This window comes from Podarcis tiliguerta (genome assembly GCF_965153285.1).
Source record: "Podarcis tiliguerta genome assembly, chromosome: Z".
In the NCBI taxonomy this organism is placed as follows: Eukaryota; Metazoa; Chordata; class Lepidosauria; order Squamata; family Lacertidae; genus Podarcis; species Podarcis tiliguerta.
Window position 1 is genome coordinate 32,480,282 of NC_139553.1, and position 24,103 is coordinate 32,504,384.

At 46.2% G+C, this 24,103-nt stretch overlaps 1 long non-coding RNA gene across 1 annotated transcript; it reads right to left on the reverse strand.

Moving 5' to 3' along the window:
* Positions 1–3,098: 3,098 nt before the first annotated feature.
* On the reverse strand, positions 3,099–8,282 carry LOC310669858. The gene is made up of 3 exons (XR_014507426.1): positions 6,238–8,282; positions 5,107–5,520; positions 3,099–3,619 (listed from the first exon to the last, which is right to left on the reverse strand). It is a non-coding gene; the product is annotated as an uncharacterized lncRNA (long non-coding RNA).
* Between the last annotated feature and the right edge of the window lie 15,821 nt (positions 8,283–24,103).

Genomic DNA, 24,103 nt, shown 5'->3' on the forward strand with positions numbered 1-24,103 from the left:
TGGTTGGACAGTGTTCTCAAAGCTACCAGCATGAGTTTGACCAAAGTGCGGGAGGCAGTGGAAGACAGGAGTGCCTGGCGGACATGACTAAATGAATAAACAACAACATCCAGGGAAGTAAAAAAGTAAAATAAGCACAGATCCCTGTATAAATCCTTGGTGGGCTCCATTTTCTACATCCTGCCATCATCATCATTTGCTCCTATGCTCTACTTTCTGTTACTTAACCAGTTCCTGATCAATACCTCACCTCTCATTCCATGATTGTTAAGTTTACTCAGTTTTTGGTATGGTACTTTGCTGAAAGCTTTTTAGAAGTCCAGCACACTGCATCAGCCACATCTCCTCTATCAGTATGCTTGTTGACACTCTCTATAGGTTATGAGACAGCAGCCATGCTTGTTCTGCTTCAACAAGGTTTCTTCTTCCATACACAGTGCTATTTTATCTTTAACAACACTGTCCATCAGCAAAATACATTAACTAACCTATAATTTCCAGAATTCCTCCTGGATCCCTTTTTCAAAAATTGGTATTACATTGGCTACTTTCTAGTCCTCAGATATGAAAGCTGACACTAGGGACAAGTTACATATTCTTCTTGAAAGACCAGTAATTTCACCTTTGAGTTCTTTGAGAACTCTCAGGTGGATACCATCTGGACCTGGCGATTCGTTGGTTTTTATTTTGCCTATTAGGTGTAAAACTTATTACCTACCACCACTGTTTGCCTCAGTTCCTCAAACTGCCTTTCTGCAGAAGTTACTTCAGGCAGAAAGGTTTGTCTTATATCGTCTTCTCAGAAGACAGATGCAAGAAGACAGATTCAGCTTCTCTGCAGTAAGTTCCAGGACACCCCAAATGACATGCATATTGTCTCCTACAAGGGCTGTTAAATTTAGAAACCTTTATTACGGCAGAACATGAGCTTTTAATAACTAACACAGGCTTTCAGACAGATGTTTATGTTTTATTTTGATGCTGAATTTCAGTGAGTTATGCAGGCGTGCAGTTGCGGCATTCTGGAAAGCGTAAGGAAGGTGATCATGTTTAAAAAGGACCGAGGTTTTGAACCAAACATCTGGATCGATCTGCTTAGAAGAGTGAAGAAGTTGTGGCTCTCCAAGTGCTGCTGAACTCCCAGTTCCCACCCCACCCCACCCCCCAGCAAGCATGGCCCTTGGCTAGGAATGGTGCAGGATGCAATCTAGCAACATGAAGGGTCACATCCCAGGTCTAGTATCTAATGACATGTCCACATTAGCAGCTTAAAATACAGGAAGGTAGTTTCCCACACACATACACACACTGTGTTTCAAGCTGTGTTTTATGTTGCTGTACACACCATTACCTGCTTCCCCCCCCAACACACATATTACCTGATTTGTTATCCCAAACCTCCAAAGTCCTATTCAATGAAGCTGTCAGCTGCCATTTGTGCATGTATAATGGCTTTTTGAAATGTATCAAATAGCAATATTTCTCAAGAAGATACAGGATGCAGATGGATTGTGGCAAACATCATGTGTGCTTGGTTTCAGACACCAGTGGTGGGAGCCAGAGTAAACGGCAATGTGTACATAGCCTAAGAGTGCTGCTGCAATGCAAGCCTGTGCAGATGACGCTGTTTCTCAACTGGAAACCCACCTCTTCTCAAACCTCCTGATTACGAAATGGAGAGAGGGAAATGCATTTTGCAAACACTCAGAAGTAGGATTTCCCTCCCTCGTTTCTTCTTCTATTTCGACTGTAGGCAAGCCTTAAAAAAATATTATAGGCTGAAAATTAGCCTATAATTTTCAGACGACACTGGCGGGGCTGAATTAACTCTAACAGTAAATGATACAGGATTAAAACGATAAAATACGTGAATACAAATTTATCTGATACTTACCAAAAGTGTGGAAGGAAGTCTACAGCTCGGCGGAGCCTAAAAGAATTTTGTGTTGTATTTTTGATTTGTTGATTTGATGTGATACGCGCAAGTTATGGTATAAATTTTGTATTTGTTCTTATGTATAAATGAGCAATATTAATAAAGATTTACTTGGAAAAATAAAAATAAAAAAAATATTATAGGGCTGCATTTCCCCCCCAGTTCAGCTCAAGACCAGGTCAAGTACAGATTATGAGACCCTCTCCACCAGGGACAGATAATTTCAGCAGGCACAGAATGAATATTAAATGAACTAGCAGGCCCAGGGTCATAGCTGTCAACCTTCCCTTTTTTTGCAGGAAATTCCCTTATTCCAGCGCCGTTCCTGCTGCTTCTAGCTGCTATCCCAGATTGTTAGATATCCTGTAGACTGTCCCCGGGACAGGTGAGGCTGCTGATCGCTTATTTTCAAATCTGAAAGTTGACAGCTATGCTTGGGGTTCACACCTTCCCCCACACAATTGGACTGACAACTATCACATGCAAATGTTTTTACTTGAGAGAACTATAACACCAGGAAGGCTCTCCAAGGTTTAGTCCAGCCACCTGCTAGGGGCAAGATCTGCAATGCAAGGTATTAGCAATTGAACTGGGGCCTTCTGCATGCAAAGCATATACCCTGCCAGTGAGCTAAGACTTTTCCCAAATGGCAAGTGAAGTGTTTGCACACCTATGTGTGAAAGTGCCCTTTCTCAGTGTTTGGAGGCATTATACCTCTGAACACCAGGTGCTGGGATCTGTAAGCATGGAAGACTGCTGTGGAGCGCAGTTCCTTCTGGCTGGGTTCCCATTAGTCATGTGGTTGGCCACTGTGAGAACAGGGTGCTGGACCAAAATGGGCCTTTCATGTACTTCCCATGTGATCCAATTCACACCAAATGCACCATATTTTATACAAAGAAATATGTTCCAGGTAGATAAGAGAGAACATGTCAAGCAGCTCCCCCAGTCTTAAGTTGCCTGGTTTCTAGAATGAGAGGTCTCAGAACTTGCTATTGGAGACAAATAACCAGAGCTTAGTCATGCTGGCCACATGACACGGAAGCTGTACGCCGGCTCCCTCGGCCAATAAAGCAAGATGAGCGCCACAACCCCAGAGTCGGTCACAACTGGACCTAATGGGCAGGGTCCCTTCTGCAAACAAATGCAGAAAAGTGGAGAGAAAGAGATAGAGCGAAGAATTTGAAGCTTTTAAAGAACATATATAAAAGATACCTAAAGGATATGTATAACATTTGCCTGATTTGTGTCATTTAAAAAATACAAAATCAGAATCACATTCTAAATAGCTTATTCAAGCCAGACAATCAGCGCACAGCAAATAGCCAGGACATTTTCTTGCACTTTTTAAGTCAACTGCAAGAAGAGATATTCTACCTGATGCACATCACTGGCCTGCTGTCCATCATTATTGCAATACAACAGCGGATATTCCGGGCAGGCGAAAGGCAAAGAGTGAGTGGGAAATGAGATTCTCTGCTCTTGCGTTCACTGGAAAGTAACGTGGCATCCTTAGCGGAGGGTGAAGCTGCACTTGTAGGCAGAGGCTTCATGAATTAAGTCTGCGCTCGTCAGACTGCAGGTGGGAGTATTGCATCCACTTCTGGTCAACACATTTTAAGGATGGGAGCATTTGTCAACAGGAAGGCAGCTAGGATGGTGAGGTGGTCTGGAAGCCAAGCCCTATAAGGAATGGTTGAAAAAGGTATGTCATGTGGAAAATGGAGAAGGATTTGGTTTCAATTGCAGCAGAGGATGGGACTAGAAACAATGGGTGGAAACCCATAGGGATTCATAGAATCATAGTGCTGGAAGAGACCACAAGGGTCATCTAATCCAAAGCCCTGCAATGCAGGAATACTGCCCGCAGCTGCCTTGTTGGCTCAAACCAACAAACGTCTGGCCAACAGCCAGATGCACTGACCCTTCGCACCAAAGACTCCCTTAGAAAGCGTACAGCACCCAGTATTCCCAGGCAGTCTCCCATCCAAGTACTAACCAGGCCTGACCCTGCTTAGCTTCTTGCACATTTTAGTTCAACATCAGCATGGCACTGAGAGCTGCATTCCCTTCTGGGCAACCCTCCAAGGACCACATGACAGTGGTGGGTGGGACCATAGGAAAAAGCAGACAGAGCATGCATACAAAATTTTGCCTTTCTGCAGTAGTCGCTCATCTAGGCACATATATTATCAGGGTTCAAAGACACATTACAGCCCTTGCAAAACTACCTAAGGAATGAAATGGAGTGTACTAATGGGTGTCACTGGAGAGGGTGTGTGGCCTTGGGAGAGTCCCAAGGGCCAGAAAGACCAGGAACGGACACATTTGGCCCCTGGGCCTGAGCTTCCCCACCCCTGCATAAAGAGGCTGTGGAACAACTTGTCTTGGAAGGCGATGGGGCCCCTTGGTGAAGGCTGAGTGGCCATTTGTCAGGAATGTTACTATGCTAGAGTTCAGGTGTTACTGGACCCAACTTCCATCACACCAAGTCAACAGAGCCAACAATCAGGGTTGAAGGGGAGCTAGAGCCCATCCACATCTGGAGGGCGAGACCAGTAGCCAATATCACCTCCTACAGACAATCCCACAAATTATATGTGTGAAGGCACAGCAACCAATGAGCAATGAGCATACATTGGTGAATCAGAAGTGTTCCCCAAATGCTCCAACGGTATTGGTTCCCCATCTCCCCTTTCCATGAACCACTTGAAAATTGCTGATAATTCTTGATGATTTTTTTTTCTGCCTGTTGTCACAATTGTAATGTGCCATGCTAACATGCTGCATGGTTTTCGATTGTATTTTTATTGTTTTGTGTGTGTGTTTTTGCTTTTTTGCATTGTGATCTGCATTCCATAGAATTCAAACTCAAAAAGAAAAAAAATACAATATAAGAAATAAAAAAGCCACAAAGATGCAATTAGAAATCAATATGAGCATTTAATGTGGAAATGCCACAGGCCACCTGAATGCAGCTTGTGGACCAATGGTGGTCCTTAGACCACAGTTTAGGAGCCCCTCCTCTAATGTGCACACAGCCTATTTAGTTCGCTAAGCATCCCCAGAAAATTAAGAATGGTATATTTTCCTCGTAGGTGTGGGACCCCCAGACCCTTCTCTCTTTTTTTGACAATTTTATTCTCTTTATAATTACATTTACATCCCACCTTTCCTTCCAGGAGCTCCAGGTGGTTCTCTCCATCCTCTGTTTACCCTCACAACAACCCTGGGAGGTAGGCTTAGGTTGAAAAACAGAGGGTACCTAGTGAGCTTCACGGCTGAGTGGAGAAGTTGAGCTCTGGTCTCCCAGGTCCTATTCTGTTCCTCTAACCATCATACATGCTGCACGGAAGAACACCAGCGATATGGATCGCTGTTTCACCGCGCATTTAAATGTTTATGCCTTCTTCTTTTAAATGTACTCCAGCGCCCTGCCCCTTGCAAGCACAGATCAAATAAATAAATAACCAAGTGAGAAGCATGGCCACGCGGTTCTTAGCGTCACGTGTGGAAAGAAAAGCCTCCGCTTTCTCTGGCGTGCTACACAATGATTCCGAGGGGCGCAGAGAGGAATGCAGATTCTGGCGGAGAAAAAGAAAAGTGAAATAAACACGCAGCTTTTCCAAGCAGAGCCGAAGGATGGAGTAGTTAGTTGCGGAACCTCCCTCCTTCCCTGCGACCGCTCGATCTGCTAATGCCAGCCCCTCGCTATATGTTTCTCCGGCTCCGACACACTCACAAGGCCCGCCGCCTCCCCACCTTGCAGGGCGGGTGGTGCCGGGGGAGGGTTCACTTGCGGCAAAGGCGAGCGGAGCGGCCGCAGCAGAGCCTGCCTGGCCTACTTTGCAGAAGCAAAGCGCGCGTCCCCTACCAGCTTCGCGGAGCAGATTGGCGGCGGCGGCGGCAGGGTTTAGAGGGAGAAAGCAGCCACAGCCAAAAAAAAATTGCAAAGAAAAGAAAGGGAGTCGCTTCCCGTTCTTTGGTTCGCCGCCCTCCCTCGCTGCGTGCTCACCCGGATACCCTCCACCCTCTTCCCCGACTACACGTCGGGCAGATTCGCAACCAAGACCTTTACTCAAGGGGAGAAACGCGTGTGCCGGAGCCGCTCCGGAGTCCGGTTTCCACCAGGGTCAGAAGCGGCCGTTTAGAAAAACACAAACAAACGCCGCGCTCACGCCCTTAGGCGGCGGACTCCTCCTCGCCGTCTCCTGGAGAGAAATGCAAGCCAAATCAGCCCCCAATCCTTCCCTCTAGGGCCCATGCACGGCCGCTTCACACATTACACACGTGTCGTTTACCTGGAAAGGAAAGCGCTTCCTTACAGGCAGTAGCGTGCTGGCAGCTCGCATGTATAAATCGTCAGTGATTTGGTGCCGTCGGGGATAGGTGGTTTTTTTTTGTTTTGTTTTTTGCAGGATGCCACCTTCGTCACCCCCGTTCGTCCAGCCTCACTGAATGTCTGGAGTGGGGACGCAGTAATGTTCGAGCCGCGGCTTCTTTCACAGTTAGGACCCACAAGAAAAATGAATGCGTTCCCTAGCCACGGAACTAGGTACTGTACACCTATCTCTATTCTCTGTGTCCCCACTTTATGTCATAACGCCGCGCACGTCTGTAAAGCTCTTGCGGGAGCACAGTTAAAGGCGACTTTGCCCGCTGTGGTAACGAATGTTTGGCGGGGTGGGGGCGGTTGACAGTCACGAGTGCAATTTGCTGTACCCGCGTAACTCTAGTTTGGTTGAGGCTTCCCTTGCAGGTATGCCAAATGCACGTGTGTGCTGTCATGCCATGTGACGTTCGACACGTGGGTAGCCGTCCCTTTCCCACAACCTATTTTCCACAACCTGCTTTCTGCGATGGAAATGCAAAACATGGGAAAGGAGCCTTGGGCTTCTCAGGGGTCAGTAGACTTCAGCCTTCTCAGACCCAGGAGCCACTTTTAACTCAAACATTTCTTAATCTTTTTTTTAGTTTTGGCGAATCACCAGTTCATTAGGTAATTTCAGCCTTGCCTGAAAATGCCACCTCCAGACTTGGAAGCCGTGAAAGTGATGGTTGCTCCCATGAGAGCCCTTTTGTTGGTGTTGGTAGAGAAAGAGGCTAGGATTAGGAATTGAGTAGCAAGAGAGAGAATACTTTGCTTATAGGAGGCGTTCCACATTTCTCAAGGAAGAGTCCAGGACTCCTGGCTTTAAAAAAGCGCTTGCTCCTTCCTACTCCACCCGGAACTGAGGTTGGGCCACCAAAGCTGATTCAAGGCTTGAGTAAAAAAGAGTGATAAAATGATGGCTGCAGTGCAAGTTTGCTCAGCCTTTTCTGACTGCCCGAGTCTATGCAGCAGCTTGAAACCACAGACAGTGCCGCTGAAATTCAGCAGGATGGGTCAGGAAATATGGCAAGAAGGAAGGAAAAACAGGTTGTGTGGAGGCTTGGCCGGGGCAGCCAGGCAGGTGGGGACAGGACAAAGCAGGGAAGAACCATTTCTGGCTTTGTCATAGGAAGCTGTCTTATACCAGATGAGCCCATTGGTGCAGCAGTTGGCTGTCTGGGGTGTCAGGTGGAGGACATCCCCAGCCCTACCTGCAGATGCTGGTGATTGAACCTGTGGCCTTCTGCATGCATAGCAGATGCTCTACCGCTGAGCTACAGCCCTTCCCCAACATTCTGTGGTGTCCCCATGTGCTCCCAGCCATACCAATGAGGCTTGCACAGGAGAAGTCCCCTTAGTGAAGTGTGGCCTCTTACCTTCTCTTTGCTGTATGCTAGAGAAGCTTTTTGTGACCCTTGGTCCTGGATTCCTGAAATGCAGCCTCTGAAAAAAGGGGGGTTGTGTGTGTGTTTTATGGCCACATTACCGCATGGGGAGGATGTTCTGCTTGTTACGGCTGGTTATAGCTGAAGGTGGTGGTGGTGGTGGTGAGCTGTTTGCAACATATTTGGAGGGCGCTCCAGATTTAGCTGCAAGTAAATCCTTGTTGCTGTAAAACTCTGGACCAGGAAACTTTGAATTATTGGAGACTTTGACGTTCCTGCTGGAGTAGTTTAGCAAGCTCCGTTTTCTCTTTTACGAAAGCCATCCTGTGTGTGCTTCAGAACAAAGCAGCAATCTGGCAAGTTGAGGGAACTGTGTTAAAAGGGGGGGGGGGTTGTCTCCTTCATTCCTAAAGTCCCCACCCTCTTCTGCCACAGCCCCTGTGTCTGAGGTCTGAAAATTCCTAAGAACTTAAAATGCACTTACTGTTATAACAGTAAATAATAAGATCGCTTACACCGGTGGCTTCCCATCTATTTCTTAACAGACTGCTTGAAAATTGCTGAGGGTCTTGGACCACTTCAGCGAGTTTTCTGACTGTAGTAGCTGTGCTAAATTCTGTATAGCTTTAAACAATACTTTTATTGCTTCTTTTGTTTCTTATCTTGTATTTCATTGTAGTACAATTTGCATTCCATAGATTTCAAACTACAATAAAATAAGATATAATATATTTTTTAAAAAGCAGTTAAAAACTAGTATGAATGTTTAATATAGATATGCCACAGCCACCTGATTGAAGCTAGCAGACCACTGGCAGTCCACAGACCACAGTCTGAGAACTCCTGACTCACATCAAATGGGGAATTTTACTCATGGCACCACGCTCTATATAATCCAGTGTTTCCCAAACTTGGGGCTCCAGCTGTTTTTGGACTACAACTCCCATCATCCGTAGCTAGTAGGACCAGTGGTCAGGGATTATGGGAATTGTAGTCGAAAACAGCTGGAGACCCAAGGTAGGGAAACACTGATATAATATTACAGGCACATTTTTTGCGCACATTTTTTGCTCCTGCTCTGCACTGTGGAAAGCCCTTCCTTCTGCCATATGCTCCCTATGCCAAAGTGATTTATCAGTCAGTCCCCCTTCCCAGGGAACTCTGGGAATTGCAGCTCTGTGAGGGGAAAAGAGGTCTCCCTATCTATTTTTAGCACCCTTAACAAAATACAGTACAGTTCTATGATTCTTTGGGGAAAATCACAAGTGTTTACAGTGGTGTGATACTGCATTAAATGCTGCTGCTGCTGCTGCTGCTGCTGCTGCTGCTTCTTCTTCTTCTTCTTCTTCTTCTTCTTCTTCTTCTTCTTCGGTGATCACTCATAGCCGAGTAAGATAGTCTTCCATAAACATGGTTTTAACAATGAGTCCTTAAGTGACTGTGGAGGCCAATTCTGGATCCACACGTCCTTCCACAGTGGGGACATTGGTTTCTGGGTGGGAGTTGATCACAGTGTGGATTTGCCAAGCGTGCCTTCCTCTTAGCACCTTTCTCCCTTGCGTCCTGAGTTCAAGTGTCTTCAAAGCCCATGACACCTTTGGTAAAGGCTGCTCTCCAACTGGAGTGCTCGCAGGCCAGTGTTTCCCAATTGTCAGTGTTTATACTGCATTTTTTTAGATTTGCCTTGAGACAGTCTTTAAACCTCTTTTGTTGACCACCAGCATTACGCTTTCCGTTATTAGGTTCGGAATAGAGTAGTTGCTTTGGAAGACGATAACCAGGCATCTGCACATGACCAGTCCAATGAAGTTGATGTTGAAGAATCTGCATAGTGCAGATGTGGCCATTCTTGCACAGGGATAGGGAGTCCAGATGTTGTCTGAATGCAGCTACAGCTCTGATCACCCCTGACCAATGGCCATGCTGGCTAGGACAGATGGGAGTTGAAATCCAGCAGCATTAAACATCTGGAGGATCACAGGTACCCCATACCTGCTCTAACCACCATACCCCACGGGTTCTAATACAGGAAGCATAAGAAACTGCTTTATCAAGCTCAGTAGCTCAGTCCACACTGACTGGCAGCCGCTGTCAAGGGTCTCAGTCAAAGGCCTGTCTCACTGGAAATGCCACAGGCTCTCCCAAAGTTTTGATATCACCAACCCCAGCAAGTCTGATTTTAAATCTGATCTAGTCACACAATTTATATGTGAGGGGGAAAGCAACGCTAAAGCTTTGTTGTTAGCTTGGCATGATAACCACATGTAATAGGAAGCCCCACTATGCAATGGCCACATTTCCAACCCAGAGAATTATATAGTTACCTGTTATCTTTGGCAGTTTATATGGAATGCACCACTTGGTCATCAATTTTGTATAATTCTCTACAACTGAAATTTTGACAGTGGAGGAGTCAACAGAGGGAAGGCAGAAATGGGAGATGCAAAGAGAAGAAATAATGAATATATGCAGACATAGGATGTACTGTTCTTACATGTTACCTGGGAGATCCATGTGACTGGCTGCTTCCAGACTATTGCTACCTTATGAATAGAATTCAGTTGTGCATGGTCAGATTCAGGTTGCATAATTAAAGTGGATTTTGTACAATCAATCCACTTTTTTAAAGGATTTTTTTTCCCCCAGTAAGGAAAGTGATGCGAAAATGCACCGAGAAGTTTGAGATTATAACTGCTTGACCTAACTTCATGGTGCAAACAACTAAGCCACCATAGGGCTGGTGTGCAGCAACCCTTTCTGGTATTTTGAATTACTATAACATTATTAGTTTACAAAGTTTTGATTAATTTGTTGCTGTTGTTTGCTTTATTTATATGCTGCTTCGTTTGTTATTACAGTGATCACAGCTTTAGTCATTTTTTAATGCTATTGTAACTATTGTGAGCTGCTTTGAGCTCAACATTTGTTGTTGGAAAAGTGGGATACAAATATTAAGCCAAGTAAAATCAAATAAAAAGCAGCATGAATGTTCAACTCTAGTCTTCTAATATATGGTCTGCTTGTAAAGGAAGTTATGCAGAGCCCAGTTTGGATCAGGCCCATCTTGTAGGAGCAAAAGATTAAGCAGTTGGCATGTGTGTGTTAAAAAGGTAAAGGTACCCCTGCCCGTATGGGCCAGTCTTGACAGACTCTAGGGTTGTGCGCCCATCTCACTCAAGAGGCCGGGGGCCAACGCTGTCCGGAGACACATCCGGGTCACGTGGCCAGTGTGACATCGCTGCTGTGGCGAGCCAGAGCCGCACACGGAAACGCCGTTTACCTTCCCGCTAGTAAGCGGTCCCTATTTATCTACTTGCACCTGGGAGTGCTTTCGAACTGCTAGGTTGGCAGGCGCTGGGACCGAACAACGGGAGCGCACCCCGCCGCGGGGATTCAAACTGCCGACCTTTCGATCGGCAAGCCCTAGGCGCTGAGGCTTTTACCCACAGCGCCACCCGCGTCCCTATGTGTGTGTTGGGAGGATGCAATTCCATTCCAGACCCTGCACCAGTCCCCCTTCCCCAATGCAAATTGCACCTGCAAGAATTTGCTGCCCAGCTCTTGCTCTGTCTTTCATGTTTTCCCCAATACAGCTAATATCAGGTGGCAGGGGCTAGGATTTGAATTTTAGTATCGGTATAGGGAGGACGGTCCTGATCAAATCACCTCCCATTCTACCCATTGATGCTAAACAGAAATCTCCTGCTTTACATGCAGTCTGAGGCTTTTTGGCAGAGTGGTTGTTTCACTACTGTACCCAGTAATCACACACCTCTGGGATGGGAGACAAAAGTGTAGGCTTTCTTTTGTTCCATTTGGCAGGGGCGAAACTTGACTTCATTTCACCCGGGTGAAAGACCCAGTTTGACACCTCCTATCGCGCATTTGTGTGTGTGTGCACGCACATACACACAGGCTGGGAGCCTCACTGACACTCCTCTGGAAGCTTTCCCCCAGGGGCACAAAACCTGGCTAGACCCCTGTAGCCATGGCCCTGCATTTGGTGAAAGTGCTGCAGCTCACCTGTGTGCAAGAAGTCCCCAGTTCTATCCCCAGAATCTCCAGGTAGATCTGGGGCAGACTCCTGTCTGAAACCCTGGAGAACCACAACTAAGAGAGTGCTGAGCTACATCAGCCAATGGTCTGACCCAAGGCAGCTTCCAATGTTCCATCTGCACTACTCAGATCTCATTTGGAGTATTGTGTTCAGGTCTGTGGGTCACACTATTAAGATAATGATGTAGTGATGGCCACCGGTATAGATACATGATAGATAGATAGATAGATAGATATAGATAGATAGATAGATGATATAGATAGATATAGATAGATAGATAGATAGATAGATAGATAGATAGATGATAGATATAGATAGATATAGATAGATGATAGATAGATAGATAGATAGATAGATAGATAGATAGATAGAGATAGAGCTCAGTAGGTTTAGACCGTAGTGCTGATAACACCAAGGTTGCTGGCTCAATCCCCATATGCAACAGCTGCATATTCACAGTATAGTAGTAGGGGGTTCGACTAAATCAGTGTTTTTCAAACTTGGGTCTCCAGTTGTGGTTGGACTACAACTCCCACCATCCCTGCCCACTGGGATGATGGGAGTTGTAGTCCAACCACAGCTGGAGACCCAAGTTTGCTAAACACTGGACTAGATGATCCTCAGTGTCCCTTCCAACTATGATTCTGATTCTAATTTGGATAGAAGAAGAGTAGAAGAGTTTGGATTTGATATCCCACTTTATCACCACCTTAAGGAGTCTCAGAGCGGCTAACATTCTCCTTTCCCTTCCCACAACAAACACTCTGTGAGGTGAGTGGGACTGAGAGACTTCAAAGAAGTGTGACTAGCCCAAGGTCACCCAGCAGCTGCATGTGGAGGAGCGGAGACGCGAACCCAGTTCCCCAGATTACGAGACTACCGCTCTTAACCACTACACCACACTGGCTTCACAGCTCAAGAATTAGGCAAATTCATGGAGGATGGGGTTGTCAATAGTCACTAGCCACTGTCGCTTGGCTCTGCCTCCACAATTGGACGCAGCAATGCTTCTGAATATGCCACTTGCTGGAAACTACAGGAAGGGAGAGTGCTATTGCACTCAGGTCTTTCCACTTTAGTTTCTGGTTAGCCACTGTAAAAATAGGATGCCTGATTAGCTGGGGATATTGGTCTGCTCCAGCAGAGCTGCTGTTATGTACTTCTGAAAGCATTTTCATTTGTATTGATCAAGTGACTAGCAACAAGGTTATTAACCCAGGTGCTCAATGAGGTAAGTGGGCAAGCTTGAGACCTGCTGTGTTACCAAATGGTTCGCTTGCTCTAGAGATGAGAGGTCTGGTATGCCTCTGAATATGCATTGCTGGGAATCACAAGTGGGGACAGGGGACAATTGCACTCAGGTCCTGCCAATCCAGCAGGGCTCTTCTTCCGTTCTTATAAACAGATTGGAATAGGTTAAGAGGGAAGCAGTGTAGATGGTCAACAGCATGGAAAGCAAGTTATTTCAGAAAAGATGAACAGAGTTTGGTATGATTAGCCTAGAGAAGAGAAGACTGGGAAGCCAGGGGGCAATGATTACCACAGCAACATGACAGCAGTTTTCAAGTATCAAGTTGTTGTTGTTTAGTCGTTTAGTCGTGTCCGTCTCTTCGTGACCCCATGGACCAGAGCACGCCAGGCACTCCTGTCTTCCAATGCCTCCCGCAGCTTGGTCAAACTCATGCTGGTAGCTTCGAGAACACTGTCCAACCATATCATCCTCTGTTGTCCCCTTCTCCTTGTGCCCTCAGTCTTTCCCAACATCAGGGTCTTTTCCAGGGAGTCTTCTCTTATCAAGTATCTGAAGATAATTACTCTCCGCTGCCCAAGAGGGCAGGGCAAGAAATTGAATAGACTTAAGTAAGAGGAGGGTGAATTTTAGTTGAATATCAGGAGACATTCCTTTATGGTCGGAGCAATTTGACATTGGAGCAATTACTGGCAGGGTTGGGGGGGCACTAGAGGACTTCAAGGAGAGGCTAAGAGAGACTGGCCCAAGGCCACCCAGACAGCTTTACGGCTTACTGGAAACTCGAACCCTGGCTTCTCAAGGTTCTTACCCAATAGTCTAATTCAGGGATGTGCAACCTATGGCTCTGCAGATATTGCTGGACTACAGCTGCTGCCATCCCTGACCATTGGGTGCACTAGGAGTCCAGAAACATCTGGAGGGCCACAATTCCCCCATCCTACACTAACTATAGAAACATAGAATTGGAGAGCCAGTGTGGTGTAGTTGTTAAGAGCGGTAGACTCGTAATCTGGTGAACCGGGTTCGCGTCTCTGCTCCTCCACATGCAGCTGCTGGGTGACCTTGGGCCAGTCACACTTCTCTGAAGTCTCTCAGCCCCACTCACCTCACAGAGTGTTTTTTGTGGGGGAGGAAGGGAAAGGAGAATGTTGGCCGCTTTGAGACTCCTTAGGGTAGTGATAAAGCGGGATATAAAATCCAAACTCTTCTTCTTCTTCTTCTTCTAGAGTTGGAAGTAACCCTGAGGCTCCTCTGGTTCACTCCCTGGCAATCCAGGAATCTCAACTAAGGCATCCATGACAGGTGGCCATCCAAATTCTGCTTAAAAGCCTCCAAGGGAGGAGAGCCCACCATCTCTTGTGGAAGTCTGTTCCACTGTCAAACTGATTTTACCGTCAGAAACTTCCTCCTGATGTTAAGTCAGAATCTCTCTTTTTTTGTAACTTGAAGCCATTGGTTCAGGTCCTAACCTCTGGAGCAGGAGAAAACAAGTTTGCTCCATCCTCTAAGGGACACCACTTTAAATGTCGAGCCTCTTATAGTAGCAGTTTTAAGAATGTAAGAAGAGCCCTGTTGTATCAGACCAAGGCTCTTTTAGTCTAACAACCTGTTTCTAAGAGTAGCCAGCCATTTTTTTTTTCAAGGAAGGCTTTGTACCTCTCCATTTGCCTCCAGGATCTCAGATATAGAGGTACACTGCAACTGCAAATGGAGGCTCAGTTTTCGATCATGCATAACAACTATTAGCCATTATGGTTATAATATTGTGCTTTAAATTGCACTGGGAATCACTCTGGGGTAAGAGTTTGTGAAGGGAAGTGTGTGATTGTCCTAAATAAATACACAAACCTTCCATAGATCCATCTATCAGAACTTGCCACTGTCTTATAACCCACCACACATGCTAATGCTGATAAAGTAGAACAAAATATTTCAACATGGTACTGTTGGGTTTGTGGACCTTTCTCTCTCCCCGCCCCCTCCCCTGAGTTCTTTTTCTCATGGCTGTCCTCTCAAGAGCCCTGTAAGGCAGGTCACTTTCATTCCCTTTTTGCAGAAGGGGGAGCAAAGGTCGAGAGATAAGTGACTTGCCTAAACAAAGCCATGGGTCTGAGGCACAGGTTGACGCTCCCTTTCCTAACAGAGGCTTCTGTGCCTCTATAAAGCCAAAATCCAAAAGGCTGTGCTTCTCATGGCAGTAGTTCCAAGACACATAAAACACTACTGGTTGAGTTTCCAGCTGTCATATTACTGCTGCAGCCTCTGTCAGGAAAGGAGTTGAAAGTACACCAGCAAAAAGTCTCCCTTTTATTGTTTCCCAGCAATCTGGGCTGCTTTAAACTCTGATCAACGAAAGGATAACTCACCTCCTCCATGGGAATGAAAAATGCACCTTTGATATTGGCAAATGTATTAATAGGGGGAAGTAGTCATTAACAGAAACTCCAGTATGAAGGTGTGTGCTCTGCATTCCCATGGAGAAAGATGAGTTGTCATCTATAGAGAAGGTGAGTTATCGCCTTGCATGGCAGCCAGGAATTCAGCACAGGACTGTTTCTCCATCAGTGCACATTTATGCTGGAGAAAAGCTTCCCCTGTGGAATATCCACCTGTTGTGTAGCTGCTGAAAGCGAAAGGGCCCTTGCCAGGAAGAAGTTGCCAGCTATGCCTATCTCAGTTCACTGGCAAATAAAAGGAACCTTTATATTCTGCTCTGAGATCATCACCTGTTCTTGCACGACCCCTGAGAAACACAGTTCTATTCCGTTAGGGAACCTCTCCAGGTAAATGTTGCTGCACACTCGGCTTACCAGGAAGGAAACAAGGGTCCCCTGGCAGGGGAGGGTCTGCTTGCCCTAGGGCAACCTTGGTCTGCTCTCAGCCAGTCCACCACCTATCTTCTTGCTTACAAGCGGAATGGAGTAGCTCTGCCTGTCATTGGCTGTGGCTGGAACCAGTCACCACGGGCAAGGGGGAGACCACCCTGGGCTCCTAAGAAGCAGAAGTTGCAAGAAGCTTGCGTCCCTCTCCCTGCACCGCCCCCCTCCCTGCCCTTCCCAAATAGCACTCAGCTCCAACTGACAGTTGCTCCAGGATTGCAGAGCGGAAGCACTTCTGGTCCCATTTATCAGTCAGGGGACTAAAGACCGCTGGGTTGGGTGGGTTTGAGGCTTGTGTCTATAACTCTCTCTGTGTGTGTGCATTATTGCAGTCTATTGCAAGTTGTGCTGGGGACCATTGGGGTTTTGAAAGGCAAGGTAAAAACATATTAATTAAATAATAATAATTAACAAATAAGGCAGAGGCCACCCACTTTCCCTTTAACTCTGCTCTGCGCTGACCAAATCGAATGCCGGCTCGGGTATGTTTGTCTGAATCCCTTAAAAAAGAAACAATTCTCTCTTCGTGTAGACATCCTACTCGACGAAGAACTCTGGACAGCTCAAAACCTCGCCACTGTTTTTGTGACATTTTGGCTGGGTCCTAATACAAGCACCGCCCTGCTGTGGATTTTAGGGTTCATCGGAGTGCGATTCGTATTCTTCTACTCCTCCCACCAAACCCCTCAAATTTTCAGATTCGTGCAATCTGAGAACTAGCCCCCTGGGTAGGTACTCCCAATTCAATCACCATCCTTTTGTTCTCTTTGCCTCCCCAAGAAGCGATCGACACAAACAGAACTTTTGATAATTTAGGGGCTTGAGCGACCCGCGTAAGGAAAGGGAAGAGAGAGAGGCTCGTTGCGAATCCGAAAGCTTGCCGCACTTTAAGAGAAGCAGCCAGAACCGATCTCCACATTCCGAGACTCCCTTTTGCGCGTGCGGGCGTGTTGAAGCCCCGATCGGTTCACTCCCCGCTTCCTCCTCGCCATCCCTCCCTTTCACACGTTGCTTCGGCCCCGCAGACCCCTCCCTGGCCATCTTCCCCTAAACTCCCACAATCCTTTCTCCGAAAGCCAATCGCACGGTGGTTGCTTGCGTACATTCTGCCACAAACTCCGCCCTCTTCCCTCTTCACGCGACCAGCCTTTTTCGCGGAGGATGCGGTGGCGCCGAGGCGATCGTGCCCCACGGACGCGTTCCGAAGCCGCTGGAGGGCGAAGGTGGGAACACGTGTTTGTCTGCCATTGTGCCGCATGAGGTAATCCTTGCACACGACCCGGGAAGTAACACATTCCGCCGCTTAGCTTGCACGCACCGCACTCGGCTGTGTGTGTGTGTATATGTTTGTATGCATGTATGTACGTACGTACGTATGTATGTATGTGTGTTTCTTCTTCTAATGTGGAAGATCGTGCAACTTTGCAGAAAAGTTTCTTGTTATTGGTCGGAATAAGACGCATAGGAATAAAATGTGGGGCGCGGAAAGGGAGCACTGGAATACCTGTGAATACAGGCTGGGTTTTCGATGGGGTGTGCAATCTTACGTATGTACAGTGCAATCTCGTGTATGCCTACCCGGAGGTTATCCCCACTGAATTTAATGGGATTTGCTCTCAGGAAAGAGTATATATATATATATATATATATATATATATATATATATAAAGGTGGCATTAAAAATGCAATTATATATATATATAATTGCATTTTTAATGCCACCTTTTCTACAAGGAGCTCAAGCTGGCACACTTAATTCACTTGTGCCCCCCTTCCGTTTATCCTCACAAGAATCCTGTGAGGTAGATTAGGCTGAAAGAGAGATCCCACATGATCATGAAGCTCACTGGGTGACCTTGGGTCAGTCACTGCATCTCAGTTTAAGGTACCTCACAGGGTTGTTTGGGGGATTAACTGAAGAGGAAGAGAACCATTAACCATTAACCGCCTTGAGCTCCTTGGAGGAAGTGCTGGGATATAAGTTCGACAAATGCATAAATAAGTAGATGAGTTGGGATTTGAACCCTGGTCTCCCTGGTCCTAGTCTTGACATTATGACAACTGCCTTACACTGTCGTACTTACCTGTGCCACTTACCTGAGAGCAAGTTTGCATGGAACTCAGTGGGGTTCTGAGTAGACATGCATGGGATTGTTCTGTCACTTTATTTATTTTAACATTTATATTATGTCTTTCTATGACAAGTATGCTCAAGGTGGCTTGCAGAATTTGAGCGTGTGTGTGTGTGTGTGTGTGATGAAGCAAGTGAAAACCCAATTGTTGTATTCAATATGCAGCGATAACAGCACCGTAAGAGACGCTAGGGGAGGGAGGGAAAATAAAACTGCCAATAACATAACACAGTTATACAAATCTGTGGTGCAGCTGCACATACAGTGTTGAGTTCTGGTTGCTGCACCTCAGTTGTAGAAATTGCAGAGAAAGGTTCAGTAAAGAGCAAGTAAAACGGTGATGGGGCTGCAGCAAGCCCACGTGAAGTAAAGCTTACAGCATTTTGGGCTTTTTAGAAAAAGGCAAGTTACAGGGGACATTACAGAGTTGAATTATGTATGGGGTGAAGAAAATGGGCACAGTAGAGACTTTTCTCCCTCTCTCATATTGTTAGAACTTGGGACCATCCAGGGAAGCAGAACGTTGGAAGATTCAGAACACACAAAGTAATAGACTTCTTCATAAAGTGCATAGGGAAACACAATGGAATTTGCTGCCAAAGGATGTGGTAATTGCCACTAATGTGGCTTTAAGGTGTTTACACAAATTCATGGAGGATAAGGCTTTCAGTGGCTAACTAGCCCCGATTCCTATATTCTGCCTCCGCTGTAGGGGACAGTCGTACACTGACAAATAGCTGTTGCAGGAGAGCAAGCACAAGAGTGCTTGTGCGGTTCACTTCCTGCTTGCAGGCTTCCTGTAGTCATCATTCTGGATAGGATGGGCCTTTGGTCTGATCCAGTACATAAAACACATTGCTATATATAAGCTGTAGTTAAAACAAATGAAAATAAAACCCTGCCAGAATAACATTTGGGAGCTTGTTCAAAAGTGGGCAAAAACAGAACCCTTGACAAGGTACTTTCCTGTTTCAGGGCCACAGCTGAAAAGGCCATGCTATGTTGTCCCTGCCAATTGCGCTGTTTCCTCAGAGGGGACAAAGAGGAGTACCTCAGAAACTGAACATAGACCTGAGAGAGGTCCAGAAGTTTCTCTTTGCTGCTCACCATGGACTGCTTCAGGTCTGAGGTGGCCCTGAGCAAAGTGTGGAACTTCTGTCACTAGGCCCTGGTGAGATTACTTGGTTGTGCCCGCAGGAAACTTTACTCAGAACACAGCCAGGCAGTTGATTTTAGCCGCCATTTTGATTTGCTGCAGGATGCTACATTGTTGGCATGGGTTGAGCGATGGAAATGCGAGCTAAAGTCAGCTATGTGGTCTTTCTGTAATTCTCAAGTCAGTATGGATTGGTAAAATAGGAACTGGTCCATCTATCTATATCAATAAGTCTTCTCCAGGGTTTCAAACAGGAATCTCTCCCAACCCATGCTGGGGTTTGAACTCAGGACCGTTTGCATGCAAAGCAGATGCTCTGCTGCCGAGGCACAGCCCATTTCCCTGCAAATCAATATCTCCCTTATCTTAAGCTCTTTCCCAACATGATAACTGAAGCAAACAGTTGAAACTGGAAGTATACTTGGGGCTAGATTGAGGGGCATGTGTCACAGCTGACTGCCAAACCTCAAGGGGCAGGAGTGAGGGGATCAACACATAGTAGAAACAGCCCGTTGAAAAGCTGGCACCAGTGATATTCCCGGCCAGCGTTGCATTCATGTTGCTGTTGTCATTTTGGCCACATCCGCACCACACCTTTAAAGCACTATGATACCATTTCAACCATCATGGCTTCCTCTAAATCATTCTGGGGACTGTAATTTGTTAAGAGTGCTGAGAGTTGTTTAAGGGGCCTCTGATTTCCCTCACAGAGCTACAATTTCCCTCCGATTTCCCTCACAGAGCTACAGTTCTCAGAGTTCCTTGGGAAGAGTGAATTTTAGTTCTTTGAGGGGAAGAGGGATCTCCTAATGCAGTGACGGCCAAACTCGGCCCTCCAGCTGTTTTGGAACTACAATTCCCATCATCCCTGACCACTGGTCCTGTTAGCTAAGGAGGATGGGAGTTGTAGTCCAAAAACAGCTGGAGGGCCAAGTTTGGCCATCACTGTCCTAATGGCTCTCAGCATCCCTAACAAATGACAGCTCTTTGGATTCTTTGAGGCGAGGGAAGCCATGACAGTTACAGTGGTATAACAATGTTTTAAAGGGAGCCTTAGAATCACAGAGCTGTCCCTGACTTTCTGCAGTGGGGCTATGTACATAATATTCCTTCAGAGCAAAATAATTTCCTCAAAGAATTCTGGGCACTTTAGTTTGATAAGGATTCTGGGGGATTGTAGTTTGCCCCTCACCAAGTTACAATCCCCAGCAATCCTTAACAAACAAAAGTGCCTAGAATTTTATGAGGAATCCCCAGCAAAACTTAACAAATGATAGTGCCCAAAAGCCTTTGAGAAAGAGAATGTGTTTTGAATGTGCTTTAAAGCTATAGTGTATACACAGCCTGAATCTCTTAAGGTGTCACTGCATGCACACCATACATTTAAACCACATGGATTTCCCCAAAGAATTTTGGGCACTATCATTTGTTAAGTGTTGCTGGGGATTGTAGTTCCCTGAGGGGGTAAACTACAGTTGCCCATAAATCTTTGAGGGAAAGAATGTGCTTTGAATGTGCTTTAAAGCTATAGTGTGTACATAGCCCGGGGCAGTGGAGAGCAAGCCCTTTTCTTCTTCTGTGCGACAGCCCTTTCAGTAGTTGAATCGTAGAACCATAGAACTGCAGAGTTGGAAGGGACCCCGAGGGTCATCTAGTCCAACCCCCTGCAATACAGCAATCTCAGCTAAAGCATCTATGGCAGATGGCCATCCAGCCTCTGCTTTAAAAACCTCCAATGAAGGAGAGTCCACCACATCCTGAGGGAGACCATTCCACTGTCAAACAGCTCCTACTATCAGAAGTTCTTCCTGATGCTGAGTTGGAATCTCCTTTCTTGTAACTTGAAGCCACTGGTTCCAGTCCTACTCTCTAGAGCAGGAGAAAACAAGCTTGTTCCCTCTTCCATGTGACAAGCCTTGAGATATTTGGAGATGGCTGTCATATCTCCTCTCAGCCTCCTCTTTTCCAAGTTAAACATACACAGCTCCTTCAACCGCTCCTCATAAGACTTGGGTTCCAGATCATTGGTTGCCCTCCTCTGCACACGTTCCAGCTTGTCAGCATCCTTCTTAAATTGTGGTGCCCACAACTGGACACGGTATTCCAGATGTGGTCTGACCAAGGCAGAACAGAGTGCTACTATTACTTCCCTTGATTTTGACGCTGTACTTCTGTTGATGCAGCCTACAATAGCATTAGCTATTTTTGGTGCTGCAGCACAATGTTGACTCATGTTAAGCTTGTGGTGCACTAAGACTGCTAGTAAACCAGGTGTACCCCATCTTATATTTGTGCATCTGTTTTTTCCTGCCTAAGTGCAGAATTTCACATTTGCCCCTGTTTAAATTCATTATGTTAGGTTGGGCCCAGTTCTCCAGTCCATTAAAGTCATTTTGAATTCTGATTCTGTCTTCTGTGGCATTAGCTAACCCTCCCAGTTTGGGATCGTCTGCAAATTTGATGAGCATCCCCTCAATTTCTTTATCCAAGTTGTTTATAAATATGTTAAACAACAGTGGGCCCAAGACAGAACCCTGTGGTACCCCACTTGTCACTTTTTTCCAGAATGACAAGGCACCATTAATGAATACTACAGTGGTACCTCAGGTTACATACGCTTCAGGTTACATATGCTTCAGGTTACAGACTCTGCTAACCCAGAAATAGTACCTTGGGTTAAGAGCTTTGCTTCAGGATGAGAACAGAAATCGTGCTCTGGTGGTGCAGTGGCAGCAGGAGGCCCCATTAGCTAAAGTGGTGTTTCAGGTTAAGAACAGTTTCAGGTTAAGAACGGACCTCCGGAACGAATTAAGTACTTAACCCGAGGTACCACTGTATTTGGGTTTGGTCAGTCAACCAGCTACAAATCCACCTAACAGTTACCTTGTTCAACCTAGCTTCATCCCAAGAATATCATGGGGAACTTAGTCAAAAGCCTTACTGAAGTCAAGATACACTATGTCCACAGCATTCTCCTTATCCACCAAGCTTGTAATTCCATCAAAAAGAGAGATAGAGAGAGATTCATCTTGCATGACTTATTTTTGAGAAACCCATGCTGGGTCTTAGTAATCACAGCATATCACGTCCCTCCTCAGTCTGCTTTGCATACAGAAGGTCCCAGATTCGATTTCTGGCATCTCCAGGTAGGTCTGGGAGAAACCCTTCCCTGGAGCCTTGCAGAGCTGCTGCCAATCAGTGTGAACGATTCAAACATCGATGTAATGAAGTGATTGAAATGCAATAAAAACGAAGATATTTGGAAACTGAGCAAATGGAGAAGGAGTGCTGAAAACTGGGGCTTTTGGTCTGGGGTGCAAAAGATTCACTTTTGAATTGTGTAGGAAGAAAGAATGATGTGCCATCAAGAGGATCCCACTTCAGGAGGCATGACTGACACAGTATTATGGATAGATCAGCGGTTCTCAAAAAGGGATGCGGGTGGCGCTGTGGGTTAAACCACAGAGCCTAGGACTTATTGATCAGAAGGTCAGCAGTTTGAATCCCCGCGACGGGGTGAGCTCCCGTTGTTCAGTCCCTGCTCCTGCCAACCTAGCAGTTTCAAAAGCAGGTCAAAGTGCAAGGAGATAAATAGGTACCGCTCCGGCGGGAAGGTAAACGGCCTTTCCGTGCGCTGCTCTGGTTCACCACAAGCGGCTTAGTCATGCTGGCCACATGATCCGGAAGCTGTACGCCGGCTCCCTCGGCCAATAAAGCTAGATGAGCGCCACAACCCCAGAGTCGGCCACGACTGGACCTAACAGTCAGGGGTCCCTTTACCCTTTACCTTTACAGCAGTTCTCAACCTGTGAGTCCCCAGATGTTGTTGGACTACAACTCCCATCATCCCTGAGCTCTGGCCTTGCTAGCTAGGGGTGATGGGAATTGTAGTCCAACAACATCTGGGGACTCACAGGTTGAAAAAGGCTGGGATAGATGCAGTGGAGAGGTCTGCTGCAAGCAGCTGGTATCCTGTTACTCCAGCAGAGCCCAGCAGTACTGCCATGTGCCCTAGTCTGTGTTTATGGGTGGCTGCATCCATGAGCCCCTTCATTTTAAATTTCCCATAATGCCCTGGAATGATACTCTGGAAGTGGTGTTGCCGCTACTACCAGGTAAGCTGTGAGGGAGAGCGAGATAGTGGGAAACTTAATGGGGGGGGGGAGAGTCTTTGCTAAGAGATCAGGTTGACTCTGGCCCTGGCAATGGGGATCTTCTTTGCAGGTCATTCTGCATCATTAGAGCAGATTAAATGCTTCAGTTGCATCCAGCCAGAGATGGGCAGAATTCTCCCCCACATTGGATGCTGACTGGAAGGAAGCAAGACCAGACCACCAAATTGTGCAGATTTTGGATTTCAAAAACCATCACTGGATGTATAAAAGCTTTTCAGTTAGGGCACTGCCGAGAAGCACCCCACTTAAACAGCTCCTTTAGGAAACAAGTTGACCATAAGAACATAAAAAGAGCCCCACTGGTTCAGGTCAAAAGCCTATCTAGTCCAGCATCCTGTTCTCTGAGTGGCCAGCCAGATGCCTGCAGGAGACATGCAAGCAGGACCTGAACACAGCACTGCTTTCCCCTCCTGCAGTTTGCAGCAACTGGCATTCAGAAGCACACAGCCGCTGACAGTGGAGGTAGCACACTCCTGCACTGAAAGGCATTTGATCAGGGAGCTCATCAAAGCAATTGGAAATGGTTCTGGTTTTTGTTCTGACTTCTGTCAATATGATATTGCAAGCTATTTTAAAATGTGTGCTATTAGTGGTTCAGTCTTGTGCTGCTTTATTGGACTGTTTATGTCTTTGAAGATGGTTTTTCACCACCTGGAGAGTTCTATTAAGAATGGAAAGACAGGAAAGAGATGTGCTAGTAATGAAATGGTGTTTGATAATTTATCCAGTTTTCAGAGGTTAATTTTTGCATTGTGTCAC